Source organism: Miscanthus floridulus, chromosome 1, assembly GCF_019320115.1.
Source record: "Miscanthus floridulus cultivar M001 chromosome 1, ASM1932011v1, whole genome shotgun sequence".
Taxonomy (NCBI): Eukaryota; Viridiplantae; Streptophyta; class Magnoliopsida; order Poales; family Poaceae; genus Miscanthus; species Miscanthus floridulus.
The window spans coordinates 141,656,965-141,675,022 of record NC_089580.1 but is presented as its reverse complement, the minus strand read 5'-3'; positions in this window follow the sequence as shown (position 1 = coordinate 141,675,022).

Genomic DNA, 18,058 nt, shown 5'->3' with positions numbered 1-18,058 from the left:
AGAAGAGAAAGTACCTTCTCCTCACTATTCTTATTTCTGGCCCTAAACAACCAGGCATTGATATAGACGTGTTCCTCGAGCCTTTGATGCAAGAAATGGAGAGGCTATGGAGGCATGGGGAGCAGATGTACGATGCGTTCCGAAAGGAGGACTTCATATATAGAGCAATAATATTTGTTACTACCAATGATTACCCCGCACTGTTTGCTTTGTCTGGACAGATCAAAGGGAAGACGTGATGCTTGGTTTGCTTAGATGGTACTACATGGGTGTACCTGGATGCATCCAAGAAGATTGTTTCCCTAAGGAACCGATGTTTCTTAAAGACAAGTCACAAATACCGCAGCAAATTGTTCTTTAGATTTTATGACAACGCCTCGGAGATTGAACCCCCTCCGGAGAGACGTCATAACGGAGAACACGTGTACAGAATGGTGAAAAACATACGCGTCGTCTATGGAAAGAAGAATCTGGATGGGACGAACAGAGATAGAAGCACACCTCCTGTCGAATGTGTACCTTTCAAGAAACAATCGATCTTCTTTCAATATCTGCCTTATTGGCCAGACTTGGAGGCCCCCCATGCCATTGATGCTATGCACGTGCAGAAGAATGTCTTTGAGAGTCTCATTGCTACCTTGATGGACACAGGCAAGTCAAAGGATGGTCTGAAAGCACGGAAAGACATGGTGCAGCTAAACATGATGCCACAGCTTCACCCGATACCTGAGGCTAATGAAAAATACACTCTGCCCGCGGCGTGCTTCAACCTAACACCAGACGAGAAGAGAGCTATATGCACTTTCCTGAGGGGCATCAAAGTCCCAACTGAGTTTTCAGCAAATATGAAGAAGCTAGTGTCGATGAAGGACTTGTCAATAACACACTGCAAGGCTCACGATTGCCATGTGATGCTGACAGTGTTTCTACCTATTGCAATCAGGGCTATAAAGCCAGAGTTCTTGAAAATAGCCATCACCCGTATGTGCTACTTCTTTTTGAAGATCTCACAGAAGACGATTGGCAAGGAAGAGCTAAGTGACCTACATGAATTTGTGGTGGAGACACAAAACCAACTGGAGATGTGTTTACCTCTTGCTTTTTTTGATATAATGCCACATCTCATGATTCACATGGTTCATCAAATATAGGAGCTTAGCCCTTGCTACTTGCATGAAATGTGGTCCTACGAGCGGTTCATGTTGGTTCTAAGTCGATACGTGCATAATCGAGCATACTCAGAGGGCTCCATGACAGAGGGTTACAGTACTGAAGAAGTCGTCGAGTGCTATCAAGAGTACCTAAAAGTACAGAAAGGGATTGGTAAACCCGATTCTCGTCACAAGGGTAGGCTGGCTGGGAAGGGCACCAGTGGTAGAAAAGTGTTCATCGACCATGATTACAAAGAGGTGAGTCGGGCGCATTATAGTGTCTTGCAGAGTAGACAACTGATGCAACCGTATATTAATGAACACTTGGCTATCATTATTGCGGAGAGAAATGGCCGTTCGGATGATTGGGTCATGAAACAACACAAGCAACGACTAACTACATGGTTGAAGGACCAAAACATACCGCCTGAAGAAACTATAGACTCTATTACCATCAGTAGGTTGGCGGAGGGGCCATCGAGACAAGTGACATATTGGAATGCTTATGACATCAATGGGTATACGTACTATACCCACGCAAAGGATAGTAAATATGTGAACCAAAATAGCGATGTTCAAATAGAGGCTCTCGATGGATTAGGGCGAAAGATCCAATACTTTGGCATCATTGAAGAGATATGGAAACTTGACTATAGAAGGGATATAACGGTGGCCCTGTTTCGATGCCGCTGGATCAAACAACACCAACTGAACGAGATCGGATTAAGAGTCATGGACCTCGAGAATCTAGGCTACCAAGATGACCCTTGGATGCTCGCTTCACGTGTCACACAAGTTTTCTATATGTCTGACCCACAAAGTAACCTCCCCCCGAAGAAGACAAAGCACGTGGTTGCCTCCGGGAAACAGGACATTATTGGAGTTGATGGCATGGACGATGTTGAAGCTTACAATAACTACGATGAGATGCCGCTATTCACAGACTTTTCTAAGAAGATCAGTGTTGTGGAAAAGAACCTCCCCAAAGACATATTGCCATGAGAACGAAAAGGTGTCAAGGGGAAAGTCGTTACAGCGGGCTAGCTAGTTATTTAACGTGGACTATTTATGTAAATGTGTGTTTGTAAGACTTCATTTATGGATGTGTGTGAGACTATATATTTATGTGTGTGTGTAAGACTACATATTTTTGTATGTGTGTGAGACTACCCTTTGCAACATCCAAATGACTCTATTTGAAGTTGCAAATCTTGTTTGAAGTTGTCAATTATTAAAATTCAAAATGTCAACTGTTCAAATTTGGTCAAATGAAAATATGATCAAAATAAAAGTTGTACATGTTGATGAGTTCTACAACCTTGGTATTCATTAGTTTTTCATCTGAAATCATTTACTCTTTCAAAATATTGTTTCAAGTTGAAATTGTTTGAATTTCAAAATTTGAATCGTTCAAACAAAGTCACATGCAACATGACCAAAATAAAAGTTGTGCATGTCGATGAGTTATACAACTTTTATGTTTACAACATTTTCATTTTATTTTATTTAATGTCATAAAATTGTAGTCGAAGTTTTAAAATTCAAATTTTTAATTTTTGTTTTTTGGTTTTTTATATTGTTTTGACTACAATTGTTTATATATATATTTATTCATATATAGAATAATACAAAATATTATATTTGTGCATAGACACAATTTTTTATATTACTTTGTGTTTTTATGATAAAAATATAGAATTTATAATTTAAAAAATAAAAACTATTTGTAGGGGCGGCTGGATCAGGAACCGCCCCTACAAATTCATTTGTAGGGGCGGCTGGATCAGAAACCGCCCCTACAAATAGTCCCAAGTGTAAATAAGAGGGCGCACGGGAGTCAGACTTTCTGGGCACTGTCTTCATCCTCCAACGCCGTCAGGCTGCCCCGCGCCCGTGCCCGCCCACACCCGGCCCCCTGCCCCCACGTCGCCGCTGCACCCTCCCGGACCTCTCCCAACATCGGCGACCCCTCTCTGCACCCCTGGGCCGCAGCGCGACATCCCCGAGCTGCCACAATGGCTAGGGTTAGAGCCCCGGCCGGTCGACACGCGTCGCCGCCCCATCTCGATCTGCCCCTGGTGCTCCCTCCCCCGGCGAGCGACCGCGGTGCTCCCTCACCCTACGAGCGCCCCAGTGCCTGAGCTCTCCGCCGTCCACGTGCTCCTCCCCTTCCGTCCTTGCTCCCTTCCCGGGCCAGCCGACACGCCACCGCCGCCCCATCTCGATCCGCCCCCTATGCTCCCTCCCCAGGCGAGCGCCCCGGTGCCTGGGTTCTTCGCTGTCCGTGCTCCTCCCCCTGGCGTCCTCGCTCCCTCCCCCGAGCTCTTCGCTGTCCACGTTAGGGATTGGCATGTGCGCACCTCCACCGGTGGGCGGGCAAGCTGCCAGTGCTGCCCGGCATCCGTGGTCCTCCACCGGCATCGGCGCTCGTCCACCGGCGTCCGTGCTCCTCCATAGCTCCCCCTACAAACGACAGGTTTAGATCCACCACTGCTTTGCTCGTTGAATGCTGCTCATTGCTCCAACACTCCGATCCACCAGTGCTCAGTTATATGTGCATTGTCGACATATATGCAATACTGCAAATTGGTTTGCTTGTACAACTGGGCATGCTTGTACAATTGGATGCCCCAATTTGGATCCACCACTGCTCCGCTCTGCTTGCTGCTTGCTGCTTGCTGCTCAAAATTGAAACATGCTTCCAATTGTAGAAGCTGTTAATGCTTATCTTGGACATGATGATGGCTATTTCGATTTTTACACGCTGAGCAAAGTGCCTAGAGTAATGGGAACTATACATGATGTTCATGCCCATTTTGATTCACACTGAGCAAAGTGCCTTAGGTCAATGATGTTAGATTTTTAGGTGCAGGAGGAACACCCTTAGGTGCGGCAGCCGCACCTTACTTACGATTGTTGTCTGCAATTTTTGCTAGCTAATAATCAGTACACCCCCTCAGTGCATCCTCCCTGTCTAATTAGCACTATTTCCTGTTGGTATCTGTGGACTGATTAGTAGCTTTGATGAGAACCTAGGTTATTAATTGAGACCTAAGACACTTTGCAATGATGTTTCTATACATTCTTAATAGTATTATTTCCCATTTGTAGAAGATGTGGCACATGGATGAAGCTAAAGAACAAACTTGTTTATTAAGAACTGCATTTGATTTATTTTAGCTGTCCTACTTGAGTGCTTGTCTTGCTGCTTTTCTCTGTCTTAAGTGCTTGTACTCATTTCCTATCATTTGGAACAGCTCATTAGCTCATTAATCCTCGCTGTTCTGGTCCCAGATACATATAGAGCTGTCCATTTTTGGGAGATATGATTTTTTTGATGTCACTGTCAGGTTTTCACCGTGTGCTATATAGTTCTGTAATTTTTTATATTTCTACCATGTTAACATCAAAACTAGCTCTTGTTGCACACTATGTAGTTCTAGTGCTTTTCCTAAGCTTTCCAAAATGGTTAAGTACATAATTTACCATGGTCTACAACTCTGGCTATAATTTATTTTGACTGAATTGCTGTTGTCCAAATGCTCAGTTCCAGTTAACTTTTAGTTTAGCAGATAACCTATGAATCACCTCTTGATGAAAATAAAAGAGTTGTAGTACTTTTCTTAAGCTTTTTAAAATGTTAAAGAACACACCTTTTCATGGTCTAGAACTCTAGATACGAGTGTTTAAAGTTAATGTCAAGATCTGTCCAAGTCTGAATAGATTTGCTGGTACATGATGTTTGGTCTTGTTATCTATTGTATCCTCTTGAGATGATAATAAGGAAGTTTTAGATAACTTAATAATCTTTCTAGAATGTTAAGGATCATGTTTGTTGGAGGAATAGAACTCTAGATATGCTTTTGTGAAGTTACTGTCAGTTTCCTTTTCATACTACTACTATTTTCTCGGCTTACACTTGATTTAGTGTTCTGATATGCGACGTCAAAGAATTCTAACTGAGTTTTTGATTTCTACTACTACTCCAAACTGAATTCTACTACTACTACTCTATTTGTTGCTCTATCATTGGATATTAGATACTAGTCTTAACTGAATTTTGCCTAATGTTGCTGGTGCTCTACTATCTACTCTCTTCTCTCTTCTATGGCTCCTACTGGCTGCTCTTCTATCTATTCTACTCACTGAGCAAATGCTTCTATGGCTTTATATGCTTTTCTTGGCCACCTTTCCTCAAGTTTTAGTAAAAATTAAAAATACACTATTGTGGCCGGTGGCTACTAATCTTCTCTGTACTTGCTGTCTTCTCTGTACTCCTCTTCTACTACTACTCTCCTCTACTCCACTCTACTCTCCTCTCCTAAGTAGTTGTTGCTTTTTTTGCTACTTCTACTACTTCCCTACTACTACTATCTACTACTTCTGATTGTCCGATCTGCTTATCAAGTTCGGAAGATATTGAGCATATGATGTTCTTACATTGTCATGTTGCTTTTTCTGGGAAGCAGCACCTGCTTTTTTTTGCCAAATCTCCCCTCTCCTCTATTTGTTGCCACCTTTCCTATCCTCTATGTTTTGGAAGCAGCACCTGCTTTTTTTTTGCCAAATCTCCCCTCTCCTCCCCTCTCCTTTGTTTTGCCGATGATGAAATTGTCCAAGTCCATACATTATATGGAATATGAGCTGATGATCAAGAACTTGTGAGGAACTTGGCATCATTAGCAGCCGCCCCTACATTACCTTCTCCTCTCTTCTCTGTTATGATGCCTTGATGCTCCAAGTTCATGATCAAATGATGATTGACATGTTTCTGAGGCCTCTACTACTGCTACTACTCGTTTTTTTGATATATTATTGTTTTATAGGACTACTTTGGTTTATAGACCTTTTTATTTCTTATACATTCTCGCGTATCTAAAGCACACTTTCTTACATCTATTAGAACAAAGCGCGAAATAATGTCGCGGACACCAGACAGTGCATCCCGATGCCCTGAGCCTGATGAGCAGCCAACCCTTGAGGAGCAAGCACTAGAGGACCAGCTTACTCAGGAACAGTTCGATAACGAGGTAGAAAAGGATCTAGAAGTGATGCTTACTCAGGAGCAATGTGACGAGGAGGAAGGCCCTAAAGGAGAGGCCGCTGAAGGCAAAGAAGAAGAGGATGATGATGATGATGATGACTCAGAAGAGGGATATGAAAGTCCCAATGATACTTTCCCACGTGAAGCTTACTTTCCCACGTGAAGCTAGAAGGAGGCCAACGGAGGAAGATTTGGACAAGGATTTTGACCCGAACGAGGAGGTAGGAAAAAAGCCTTAGCTTGTAAATTTTGCTAAAGCTTTAGCTGTGTTACCTCTGCTAACACTTTGACCTGTCGTATATATAGATCCCTCCTGAAACTCAAAAAAGACGACGTCGACGTCCGCGACATCTCGCTGGACAAGACAGAGTAGAGGAAAGGAGAGCAGAGGCAACAACCACAGAGATAGATCATGATGCCTCTGCTCCACAAACTCAAGACACAACCTCGACTACCAAGCCTAAGAGGAAACGAGGGGATAGAAAAGGAAATCTATATCCAGATAAGGCATGCTATGTGATAACGGAGGTCGGGCTAGCAGGGGAGATCCTTGAGCCGAAGGAATTAAGAGGAAAATTCCATAATGCGATCGGGGCCCTAGTAAGAGATAAATTGAACCCAGCAATTCCTAACTGGAAAGAGGTACTAGAGAACACAAAGAATGCACTATGAGATAGGCAGCTAAAGGTCAATTTTAGATTTCTAGAGGGTAAGCACGAATTGGTAAAAAAAATGCTATCAGGATGATGGGAGAGTCATTCCAACGTTGGAGGTCAGAGCTCAACACAAAGTATATCCAAAAGGGGTTAACTCCCTTCAACGAGTTCGGTAAAATAACTCCTAGTTAATAGGAGGAGGTCGTGGCTCAGAAGACTTCACCGGAGGCATTGGAGCTCAGTGCTCGTAACACCGAGCTGGCGAAGAGGAACAAAACCACCATCATCTAGGCCTCGGTGGCTACTATGCCAAGGAAGAGCAGTTTAGGAAGATGGACGAAGAGGTCGCAGCTGCTGGGAATATCGATGTGACGAATTTGAAGGTACGCTCAAGGAACTGGATATATGCGAGGAGTACAGAATCATTCGGCAATAATCTTAAGTTTGATAAGCCAGAGACCCAAGAGGCGGTATCAAGGATACTAAAATATACTGAAGATAAGGAGAAGGGCTCATTCAATCATTCCAGAGAGAGGGATGAGCTTAGCCTTGGCTTGGGAAACAATGAGCACACATGCCGCACCAGGGGCTAGGGAAAAGGACGACATGGAAGCAAGGATTTGAAGAGGACAGGCACATGTACAAGAAACATGGCCGAGACCGAGAGACTAGTCTTGAGCTCCAAGTGAAGGCTCTAGTTGCGAAGGCTCTGGAGGAGCAAGGACTGTCTATGGAGCCATGGATATTAGTGATGCCACCGGGAGAACTGGCATTAGTTGGTAGCCCTCCAAAAGTTCCTAGCAGCCAAGGTTCCACTGCAGCCACAACCCCAGTCGATCGCATACGGAAACCAACTAGTTGCACCTTGGTGTTTCTCAGCAGCCAGCAGAACACTATGATGGAGGTGGCAACGGGTGTGGCACATCCTCCCGGTGGCTTACACCACAATAATAAGATACCGCCGGACTACACTAGGGTCAAGGTGCATACAGTGAAGCCCGAGTTCATGCAGTGGAGGATAGACTACGCAACTCCCGAGGGGCTGGTGTTACTCGAAGACGTTATGGGGCAGTTCATCCTCTAGCACAAACAGGACATTATATTGACTGCTTCTTCGCCGCCGCCCCTCTCCCAAATTTGGAGCGAGTTGTTGAGGTCTGGGAGATATTTTCACTGTCTTGTGACCCCTACATTCCTAAGATGCCACATTCTTCCCTGCCTCCTAGCGAGCATGTGCCTGATGAGATGCCACAACCTTCTCTAGCTCGTACCAAGCAAGTGCATCATGAGATACCACAGTCTTCTCAACAAGCACAGCCGATACATGAACAACGAGTGCCTCCTGAAGAAGCTGCAGCACAAGAAGATGAGGACGTGCCTGAATGGGAGCTTCGAACGAAGCATCCAATCACCATAAGGCCAGTTTATGTTCCGATCAAAGATGTCTCGTCGGTGTCCAAGTGGTATTCCCATGACCAGTTCAAGCCTGAGAACCAAGTTAAAAAAGTCCCATCACGGGGTTCTGAGGAGGCCATCACTAGCAAACTCCACCAAATTGGAAAGCAGTATCCAAATGTTGATGCCATCAAATGGTTAAAGGATTGCCCGAAAACATATGAAAGAGGCAAGCCCTTCCAACCAAACCAGGACATCCAGCGCCTACCACTTGGAATGAGAAGGTTCCATGATTGGTACTTGCGTGTTCTCCCAACGAGCATAGATATCATACAAGCATGCTTCCCCACCGGCACATTTGGAAGCCCAGCCAGGAAAATTGTCTTTGACTTCAATGACATGCAAACATGCTTTCACCTAAGAGAAATGGAGATGAATCTAATTCGCACGTGGTGCCTGTAAGTCCTTGTCCTCCCGATATGATATGAATGTAATCTTTGAATTTTGTTGTAACTAACCCACACCGTGATTTGTAGAATGCAAGTGCACATTGTCAAACAAATGCCAAGTGTGAAAGCCGGGTATGTGGACCCTCAAGCTATAGCCCAAACAAATTTTAATTACCCTAAACGGTGGACACTGGATGCCAAAGAGCTAGCTACTGCAAAGACTCTTCGGAAGAAAGAGCACATCTATACGGCAAAACTAAGGGAAGAGTCCCTTAAGGTTGCGGCATACATTGCCCTGGCTTTCAAAAATCTCCAACAACACTCTACTATATGGCTACCATACAACTTCGAGTAAGCTCAACTCTATACTTAAAGCTTTGTTTGATATATTTTATTCGATGCAAAAGAGCTTATCTAGTTCTATGATTAAATCCATGCAGCAACCACTGGATTTGTATAGTCGTCGATGTCGGGAGGAGCATGGCATGGGTCTTTGATTCATTAGATAAGGACACGGTGACATACAAAGACTTCATATCGATTCTCAAGACGTATACATATCGACAATCCTCATTAGCTTATATGTTTGTATACATACTTGTAACGTTCACTTTTGGATACTAACAAGTTGTATTTGCTAAAATAATTTGAACAGGGCATTTAGGTTCTATGTCACTAATCATCATGGAAGGCATGATCCAGCAAGAAAGGAAAAACTGGCTATAAAAACACTATGTGCGGTAAGTGTAACTTACTTCTTCAGTACTCCGTTACATGGCTGTCAAAAGCATTACTTAACATTTTCATATCCAAAACACACAGTGCCCCAAGCAGAAGCCTAGGAGTGTACATTGTGGATACTATATATGTTCTATAATGAGTAACACCGGTGGCTACAGGAGACACCCCTTAAGGGTAAGTTTGAACCTCTTCACCCGTAGTATAAAAACTTCGTAAATGGTATGAAATACTAAACCGAAACTTGTTCTCTTATAGTGGAGAGAAGAGAAAGGAATGAAAAGAGACCCATACAAGGATGACCAACTCTTAGAGCTCGTCGGCGACCTTTGCAACTTCATATTGAACCAGATTGTACACGTCAGAGGCGCCTACCATGACCGAGAGTCTGTGTTAGGTACAAATCCTCAGTACCAACACCTTCGTGAGACTGAAAGGCTAGCTCTAGGACGTTGATAACAATATGTATGGAATTTATATATTTAATGATGGATTGTATATATTCTTGTGAATTGGACTTGTAATTGTAGTTTATAGAATACTCTTGTGCTTGTAGTCGCGGGGCGTTCGGCAACGCGAACGCTGGTCGCGGGGCGTTCGGCAACGCGAACGCGGTTCGGAACGTTGGTCGCGGGGCATTCGGCAACGCGAACGCAGTTTGGAATGTTGGTCGCGGGGCGTTCGGCAACGCGAACGCGGTTCGGAACGTTGGTCGTGGGACGTTCGGCAACGCGATCTTGAATTGTAAATTTAAATTTTTTTTTGCGGAAAAACGTACTGTAGGGGCGGTTCTAGATTGAACCGCCCCTACAAATACCTATTTGTAGGGGCAGCTGGTAATACAAGCCGCCCTTACAAATAGATTTGTAGGGGCGGCTGGTCATACGAACCGCCCCTACAAATCGATTTGTAGGGACGACTCAATCACCAGCCGCCCCTACAAATCGATTTGTAGGGGCGGTCTGAAAACCACCCCTACAAATGCATGATTTGTAGAGACCCTTGTGTAGGGGCGGCTGGGCAAACCGTTCCTACAAAGGGTTACCAGCCGCCGCTAGAAATGCTTTTTGTAGTAGTGAACTACACTGCAGGTACTAGCAACAACTAACGAGCTGAGGTTTAACAACTAACGTGAAGCCACTGATTATCATGGAAGCTTGCAGTAAACAATTGATCGCCCTGAAAGCCTTATTACATTCTTTTGGAGTGTCAACAGGATTGAAGGTTAAATTATTCTTTTGGAGAGTTCAAGTAAGTTTTCGGTAGCAAAGGCATATAAACACCTCAGTGCTCAAGGAGCAGTTCATCCAGGGTTCAAATGGATTTGGAATAGGTTCCTGTCAAAACAAGCATAAAATCTTCTGCTGGCTCATCCTGAAAGATAGATTAAGCACAAGAGAGTTGCTCAAGAGGAAAAACATGGAACTGCAAGACTAATTTTGTCCTCTGTGACAGCCTTTTGGAAGAATCCTTGGCGCACCTCCTCTTTCATTGCCCTTTTGCTTCAGCTTGCTGGGCTTGGTTACAAATTCAAGTTCTCCCTCACCTGGACCTTTTCCAACCATCGACATCCATGCCGTCAGCGATAGCTTGCTTGGCTGGGTACCTCTTTATAGACGACAACTATAATTTGGGGGCAGAGGGTGGTTACTGTTGTATTACTTGTTGCTTATTGTTGTACCAGTAGCTGGACTCGAATGAAGAGGCAGGCCAGGGACCTGCAAGATGCAGCGGATTGACCAGCATATGCAGCTTGCCAAATGCCAACGCAAGGAGTGATCTTTTCACCCGGCTCTCATGTGCCACCGCAACGCCGCCACCGGTGCCGTGGCGTGTATGTGAACGGGAGCCCTCCAAAGCCTCTTCACGGCCGCTCCTCTGTACAGGCTGATGGTGGTCACCCCGGCAAACGACACCATGGTCCCTGCGATCTTCGCCACTCGCCAGCCCTTGCAGGGTCTTGATGTCTACGATCTCCATCCTGATCGATGAACATGACATGAGGCAGCCAAATTAACCAACTGTTGAAATTCAGTCCCTCTGATGCAGGACTGCATGCATGCAGACTTGCAGATTATTAGGGCCCCATTTGGATGACAGAAACGTTTCGGATTCTCAGTAGAATCACCAGAATCGCTGCCAAACACCTAAATAGGTGACATAAACGTTTCGGATTCTCAGAGAAACGTTTCTCTTTTTTGTAATAGGAATGAGAATCACCAAAATAGGTGTTTCGCGGTGATTCTGGTTCATTTCAAGGAGAATCTGGATCAATAGCCAAACGTTTCACCGATTCTTACCAAGTGATTCCTATTTCAACAGAGAAACGTTTCTGGGAGAATCTGGATCCCTACCAAATGGGCCCACATATCATATCAGCAACTGTTAAAACTTTTAGGCTGGGAAACTATAGTCTAGATGAACGTTTTTGCTTGGTTGCAACAATCAGACATCCCCCCCCCCCCCCCCCCCCCGGGTAGTAGTTGCTGATTTGGATCTGCCATTTGCTCTTTTCCTTCTGCAAGATTTCTGAGAAAAGCACTATAGGCTGAGGCTGTGATGAAACCAATCTTTGAAGCGTGGAGCATTTGCACCCCCCTCCCCCCTCCTGGTAGTAGTTGCTGATTTGGATCTGCCATTTGCTCTTTTCCTTCTGCAAGATTTCTGAGAAAAGCACTATAGGTTGAGGCTGTGATGAAACCAGTCTTTGAAGCGTGGAGCATTTGCACAATTGTTGCGAAGTTTACGAAGATACATATGAGACCACACCAGTGCCGGACATGGAGCAGACAACACTTTAAACTGACAACAGTATATTGCTGTTTCAAATTCAGGCGTTAGCATGGGAAGCTACGCTCCTGCCCCCTGGAAGGCATGTAAAGAACCAACATCAACATCATTGTCAAATGACAAGGTCAATAATTCCACAGTATTAACCAAAGGAGGCACCTAGACCGAGAGAGCCTTCTGTTTAGCAAAAACGCAAGATCCGTCCAGATGCGATGGATCCTCCTCCGCGTACATAGGACCCACCACAACAAACCATATTGTCAGGTCGCACGCGTATGGCCGAGCGCCTCGCCCTCTCATTGTCATTCTCTCATTGTCATTCACGCATTGTCATTCACGACACCTTCTTTGTCCACCAGCATCAGAGACACCACGACGATCGAGATGCCGTGTCATGGCGTCGCTTGGCTAGAGTGGATGAAGATGGTGTAGCGAATGACAACAAGAGAGACAAGGTGTTCGAAACACAAGACCCGTCCAGGTGCGATGGATCCTCCTCCGTGTACGTAGGACCCACCATAACAAACCGTATTGTCAGGTCGTACGCATATGGCCAAGCGCCTCACCCTCTCATTGTCATTCACGACACCTTCTTCGTCCACCAGCATCAGAGACACCACGACGACCGAGATGCCATGTCATGGCGTCGCTTGGCCAGAGTGGACGAAGAAGGTGTAGCAAATGACAACAAGAGGGACAAGGTTTATCGTTTTAGGTCCCATGTAAGGAGGAGGATCCATTGAACCTAAGACTGGTACGATGTTTTTGCTAATCGGCTAGCACTCTCGCGGTCTAGAGGCCTCTCAATTTGTTTTTGTTCCTTCGAACAATAAAGTAACAAGGATAGTTTTTGTGTGCCCCTCATCAAAACAGAAATCGCCGTCTAGATTACTAATGTGCAGGATGTGATGGCATTTCCTTATTGCTAGGTTGCATTCTATCGATGATTGATGGAGGAAATAGAAAAGAATTGAAGTACTTGTTCGCATGCATAGTTGTTGCATTAATAAAGTATAGATATTTCTAGCCGGTAGCTAGTATATATATACTTCCTTTCGTCCTAAATTATAAGTCATTTCAATTTTCGTGAAGAGTCAAAGTATCTCAAGTTTGATAAAATTTATATAATAAAATAATAACATTTATGATACCAAATAAGTATCATTAGATTCTTCATTAATTATATTTTCGTAGTATATATACCTATTTGATGTCATAAGTTTTTGTACTTCTCTAATATTTTTTGTCACATTTGGGATGCTTGGACTCTCCAAGAGAACTGGAACGACTTATAATTTTGCGACAGATGGAGTATTTGCTATTGTAAGTGTTTTTTTATGTAGCAAGCGTATCAAGGAATAATAATTGTAACAAGTATATCCTTGAACAAAATAGTTTGCTTTAATTCTAAAAAAATAGTTTGCTTTAAGAGAAATTTTATAATGGTTGGAAAAAATAAGGATCATCCATCAAGAGGAATCCAACGGTGCAAAAATAAGAGGTATCAATGCGAAAGTACTAAGAAGTACCAAAAAGGTGGAGATAGTACCAAAATTAGGTGGGTCTAGTACCAAAATAGGTGGACCAAATGTAGATTTTTATTATTTATTTATTTATTTTATTAAGGGCGGAACTGTAATTCAATAGGTTCATGGTGGGGGTGAAATTAGGATGTCCCATCCACCCGTGGCCGTGGGTCACCTTGTCCTTCTCCCATGGCAACCGGCAAAGAGTTGCCAGCCCGCCGCCGACGCCCGTCGCGAGGGCGATAACACGCAGACGGAAACGGCAAGTGAGTAGCCGATGGTCAGCTTCCTCCTCCGGCAGCTCCGCCTGGCACCCTGGCCGTCGTCAGCTCCAAATCATGAGGGAACAGCAGCACAACTCCAAAGCGTTGAGAGTGTGGCGTGCATGCCTAGTCGACAGCTACCTTTTCCAAGGTGTCCCGGTACGGGAACCTTGCCCTGGGAAAGTTCCAGGTCCTGGCCGAGTTGCTGCCGGAGTCGGCACGCATGTGCCACGATGATGGGCTGTACCGCGCCGTCGTACCTGAAAGCGCATCCGGGGGTGACGGAGCACGAGCGGAAGCGGCTATGCCGAGCGGTGGACTGCGGGGATGCGAGGGAAACTGTCGCAGTGTCGCGGGAGGTGCGCACGCTCGCGGCACAACGAGTGGCTTCCGCTCCACGTCGAGGTGCGCAGGTGCGGCTGTCGGAGCAGGCAAAGATGGCCGGCGCCTGGCGAGCTCGGCAAGGTGGGCAAGGAGGACGACGTTAACGTGCTGAGGCTTGAGGTGTAGCGCATAAACAACGCAAAGTACATAGAGCTGCAGCGCGAGGTGGAACTTCTGCAAGGACAGGTGGAGCGCATGCTGCCGTGCGGTGACGAATGACAACCAATTACCACTATACCCTAAAGAATAAAAATTAAAATTTTAAATGATCTTCCACATTTAAATAACAAGTAAATAAAAAAAAATCAAAAGTGCCTGAACCATCGTAAAAGAGCTCTTGCTTTAATATGGGGGCAGAAGAAATTTTGAGAAGGAACCGATCAAAGAAGGCACGTTCCTTGCCGGCTAGAAGTCGGTGCAGAATAGTGGCCTCTTAATTATTAGGTCTTGCATCGATCCTAAAAATAAAATAAAATTATGGTGTGTCAAATGTCCGTCAGAGAAGAGCCAAAGGGAACACAACGCCTTATTAGTTTGCTTATTGTTGTGATTTATTACTGGCATTATTAGTTTGCACTATATCCGTTTTTTTTAAATGGAATTTTAGATGTGAATATAGACGAACATTTGTCTAGATTCATGTTTAGAATTTTTGGGACGGAAGTTGTAATAGTACTCAATCCGTTTTAAATTATAAGACGTTTTGATTTTTTTTGCTATGCACATATATATATACATTATATCTAGATACATACTAAAAGCAATGTATTTAGAAAAACCAAAACATCTTATAATTTAAAATTGAGGCGGTACTAGACAACCGCTGCACGAATTTTTTTGCAATAGATTATTACGGTAACTTCAATGCGTGCCTGTTTTGGCTGCATCCACGTATACGTGTATCGATGGAGTGCTATAGTAAAAACCAGTGTTGGGGTCCAGTGTGCTCATCAACCAATTCAAAGCTCTTCTTCTGCTTCCTGCTTTGAGATTCTTGAGCTAGCTGTCTGTTCCAAACAAGGACTTGATCGAGGATGTCTTGCAGCTGCGGATCAAGCTGCAACTGCGGCTCGAGCTGCAAGTGCAGGTACGGCTGTTATTTTCTTAATTTCTCTCTTGCAAATATATAATTACTCCTAACTAGTAGCTAGTACAAGTAACTTTGATCCTGTCGCGACTTGTGCGTCCTCTCTGTGAATTAATTGTACGTACGTGATGATTAATATAATAACAAGAGAAGAGACTATTAATTAATGAATTATATATATGGCGTTGGCTTTTGCAGCGAGATGTACCCTGACCTGGAGGAGAAGAGCGGCGGCGGCGCTCAGGCCAGCGTCATCATCCTCGGCGTTGCCCCTGAGAAGAAGGCGGCGCAGTTTGAGGCGGCGACCGAGTCCGGCGAGGCCGCCCACGGCTGCAGCTGTGGCAACAGCTGCAAGTGCAACCACTGCAACCGCTGAGGACCACCTTATTTCCATAGGGCTGGGGGTGCGCGGCATGCATGCCTATATATTAGAGATTAGAAGACACGCCGAATAGGCGGGCTTTCAAGGTGTTCACATATGTTCTATTTAGTTGGTGCGTTAGATAGAAATTCCACGACTCAGATGAAGCGCGTCACAATCAGCCTTTCTCCATGCATTTGGCAGTGGATAAATCATGCAAGTGGATGTATTCAATGAAGTAGGGCTTCCCTGGTGATTGTACGCGGCACGCAAATAGACGGTGGCGCGTAGCAGGGGACAATGGATTCTCGGCGTGCATGGCTGGTGCCTAATTAGCATGGTGGTCGGCACGCATGCGAGTACGCGTGCATGCTGTTGGGGCCTTGCTTGCTTTGCATGCATGCATAAGCTATCTGTTTGTGTGTGCGGGTGCACTGCTGACGCTTGCTTATATGTTTGCTGCTAATACGTGCGTGCATCTGTGAGCCGCGGGTGAGTTTTTCCCCTCCGCCTCATTCCTCCCTCTCTCTCTGCTCTCGACCTCCTCTCTCTTTGTCTCTCTCTCCACGCGGCGGCACATCCAGGCGGATAGGATGAGGCGGCAGCGCACCGATCGGCCAGGCCAGCCAATGGCGCGGGTGGCCCGGCGGCGCCTCTCCCTCTCCCTCTCCCTCTCTCCAGATCTGCGACCGCATCGGTCAGCCTCTGACGCACCGACGTGGCCAGGCCTCGGTGGTGGGCGCAGCCGCCTCCCCTCCCCCGCTGCGCGCATCTCTCTCTCTCTCGCCTTCTCTTTTGGGGTGGCGGCGCGCCGCTAGGCCGCAAGCTCCGACGGATCCCCGCTGCGTGTGCGCAGCGCACCAGCATGAGAGCACTCGGGGTCCGTGCCTCCGACATGGTGGCAGCGGCGAAGCGGGCACCGCCGGTGGCGCCGGCTCCCCCGCGGGGGCGGCTGGTGCAGTTGGTCTATGTGGTTCCACTGTTTGCTTGCGTTGTTTGCTCGCATGTTGCATCCCGGCCCCTCCCTCGCTTTACCTTTATTCTACCCTCCTTCCCTTGCATAATTTTTCACTACATGTGAGATTTGGAGGAGGAATCTTGGTCAAAGGAGGCAAATGAACAAGGGAAGTTCAGTTTCAGCCTAGATCTATTTTTGTCCCCTTGTCTTACCAGTTTGCATGCTACTAAGTATTGTTTTGCGTTTTGTAGGTTGTGGCCTGCTCAGTTCGGTTGGATCTTGAGAGCACGCAATTATTGTGCCATGGATCTGAGCATGTGACCTTCAACACTGCAGTTCGGATGGATTCTGGTTCGGTGTCTGCATTTTGGTCACCTGCAATGATGAATACACTTTTCTCTTGCCGTTACATTTTACTTTGAGGGAATGGGCTACTGCTGTGATGATTATTGTAGTATTTGATGCAATGATCATGAGCGATCTTTCCATGGTCTACATCTCTTCCTTCTTTCTCATGACTAATGAGGCAATGCTCATGAGCTATGATGATTCTTCCTTCGTTTTGCATCTCTTTGCTGTGTCCATAACTGAGGCAATGATCATAGGCTGTTATATTTTTGCCATCTCTTTGTACCTGTTCTGTGGTAATTGAGGCGATGGTCAATTGGTTGTTCCTAATTTTTAATACATCTCTTCCTACCTATTCTAATTTGTGTGGTTTGGAGACACCAATGAGGGGTAATTTTTATTGCCTATTCAGTCACGGACTATGCGGCTACAATTATCTCTTTGTTATGAAATCTGGGTTTCTGATGACGCTGCCTGTGATGATTTCCTCCTTTGTATACTCTGATGATTGCCTATCATATTCTGCTCATACTTGCTTATGATCATTGTCTGTGATGTTAATACACACGATTTGTGTAATCTGAGATTGTGTTTACTGCTTGTGAACTGATAGTTATATTCTTGTTCTTTCTAGCCTTGTGATCATTGTTTGTGACCGTTGCTTCCTCACGTCAAATTATATACTGTTGGTTCTGAGCACATGCCCTATTCCCAATGATTACATTGTCAGGCTTCTGTTTTCCCTACTCCTTTGAGTTTTCGGTACAATTAAATTATGTGTGCTGTCGTTATGTGAACTCAGGTGGATTTTACATTGGTTTTGATACACTACTTTTGGTTCTTTTATCCAACCCTTTATGTGTTTCATTTGTTTTTGGTCAAAGTGGTCTTCTAAAACCAGACATGGG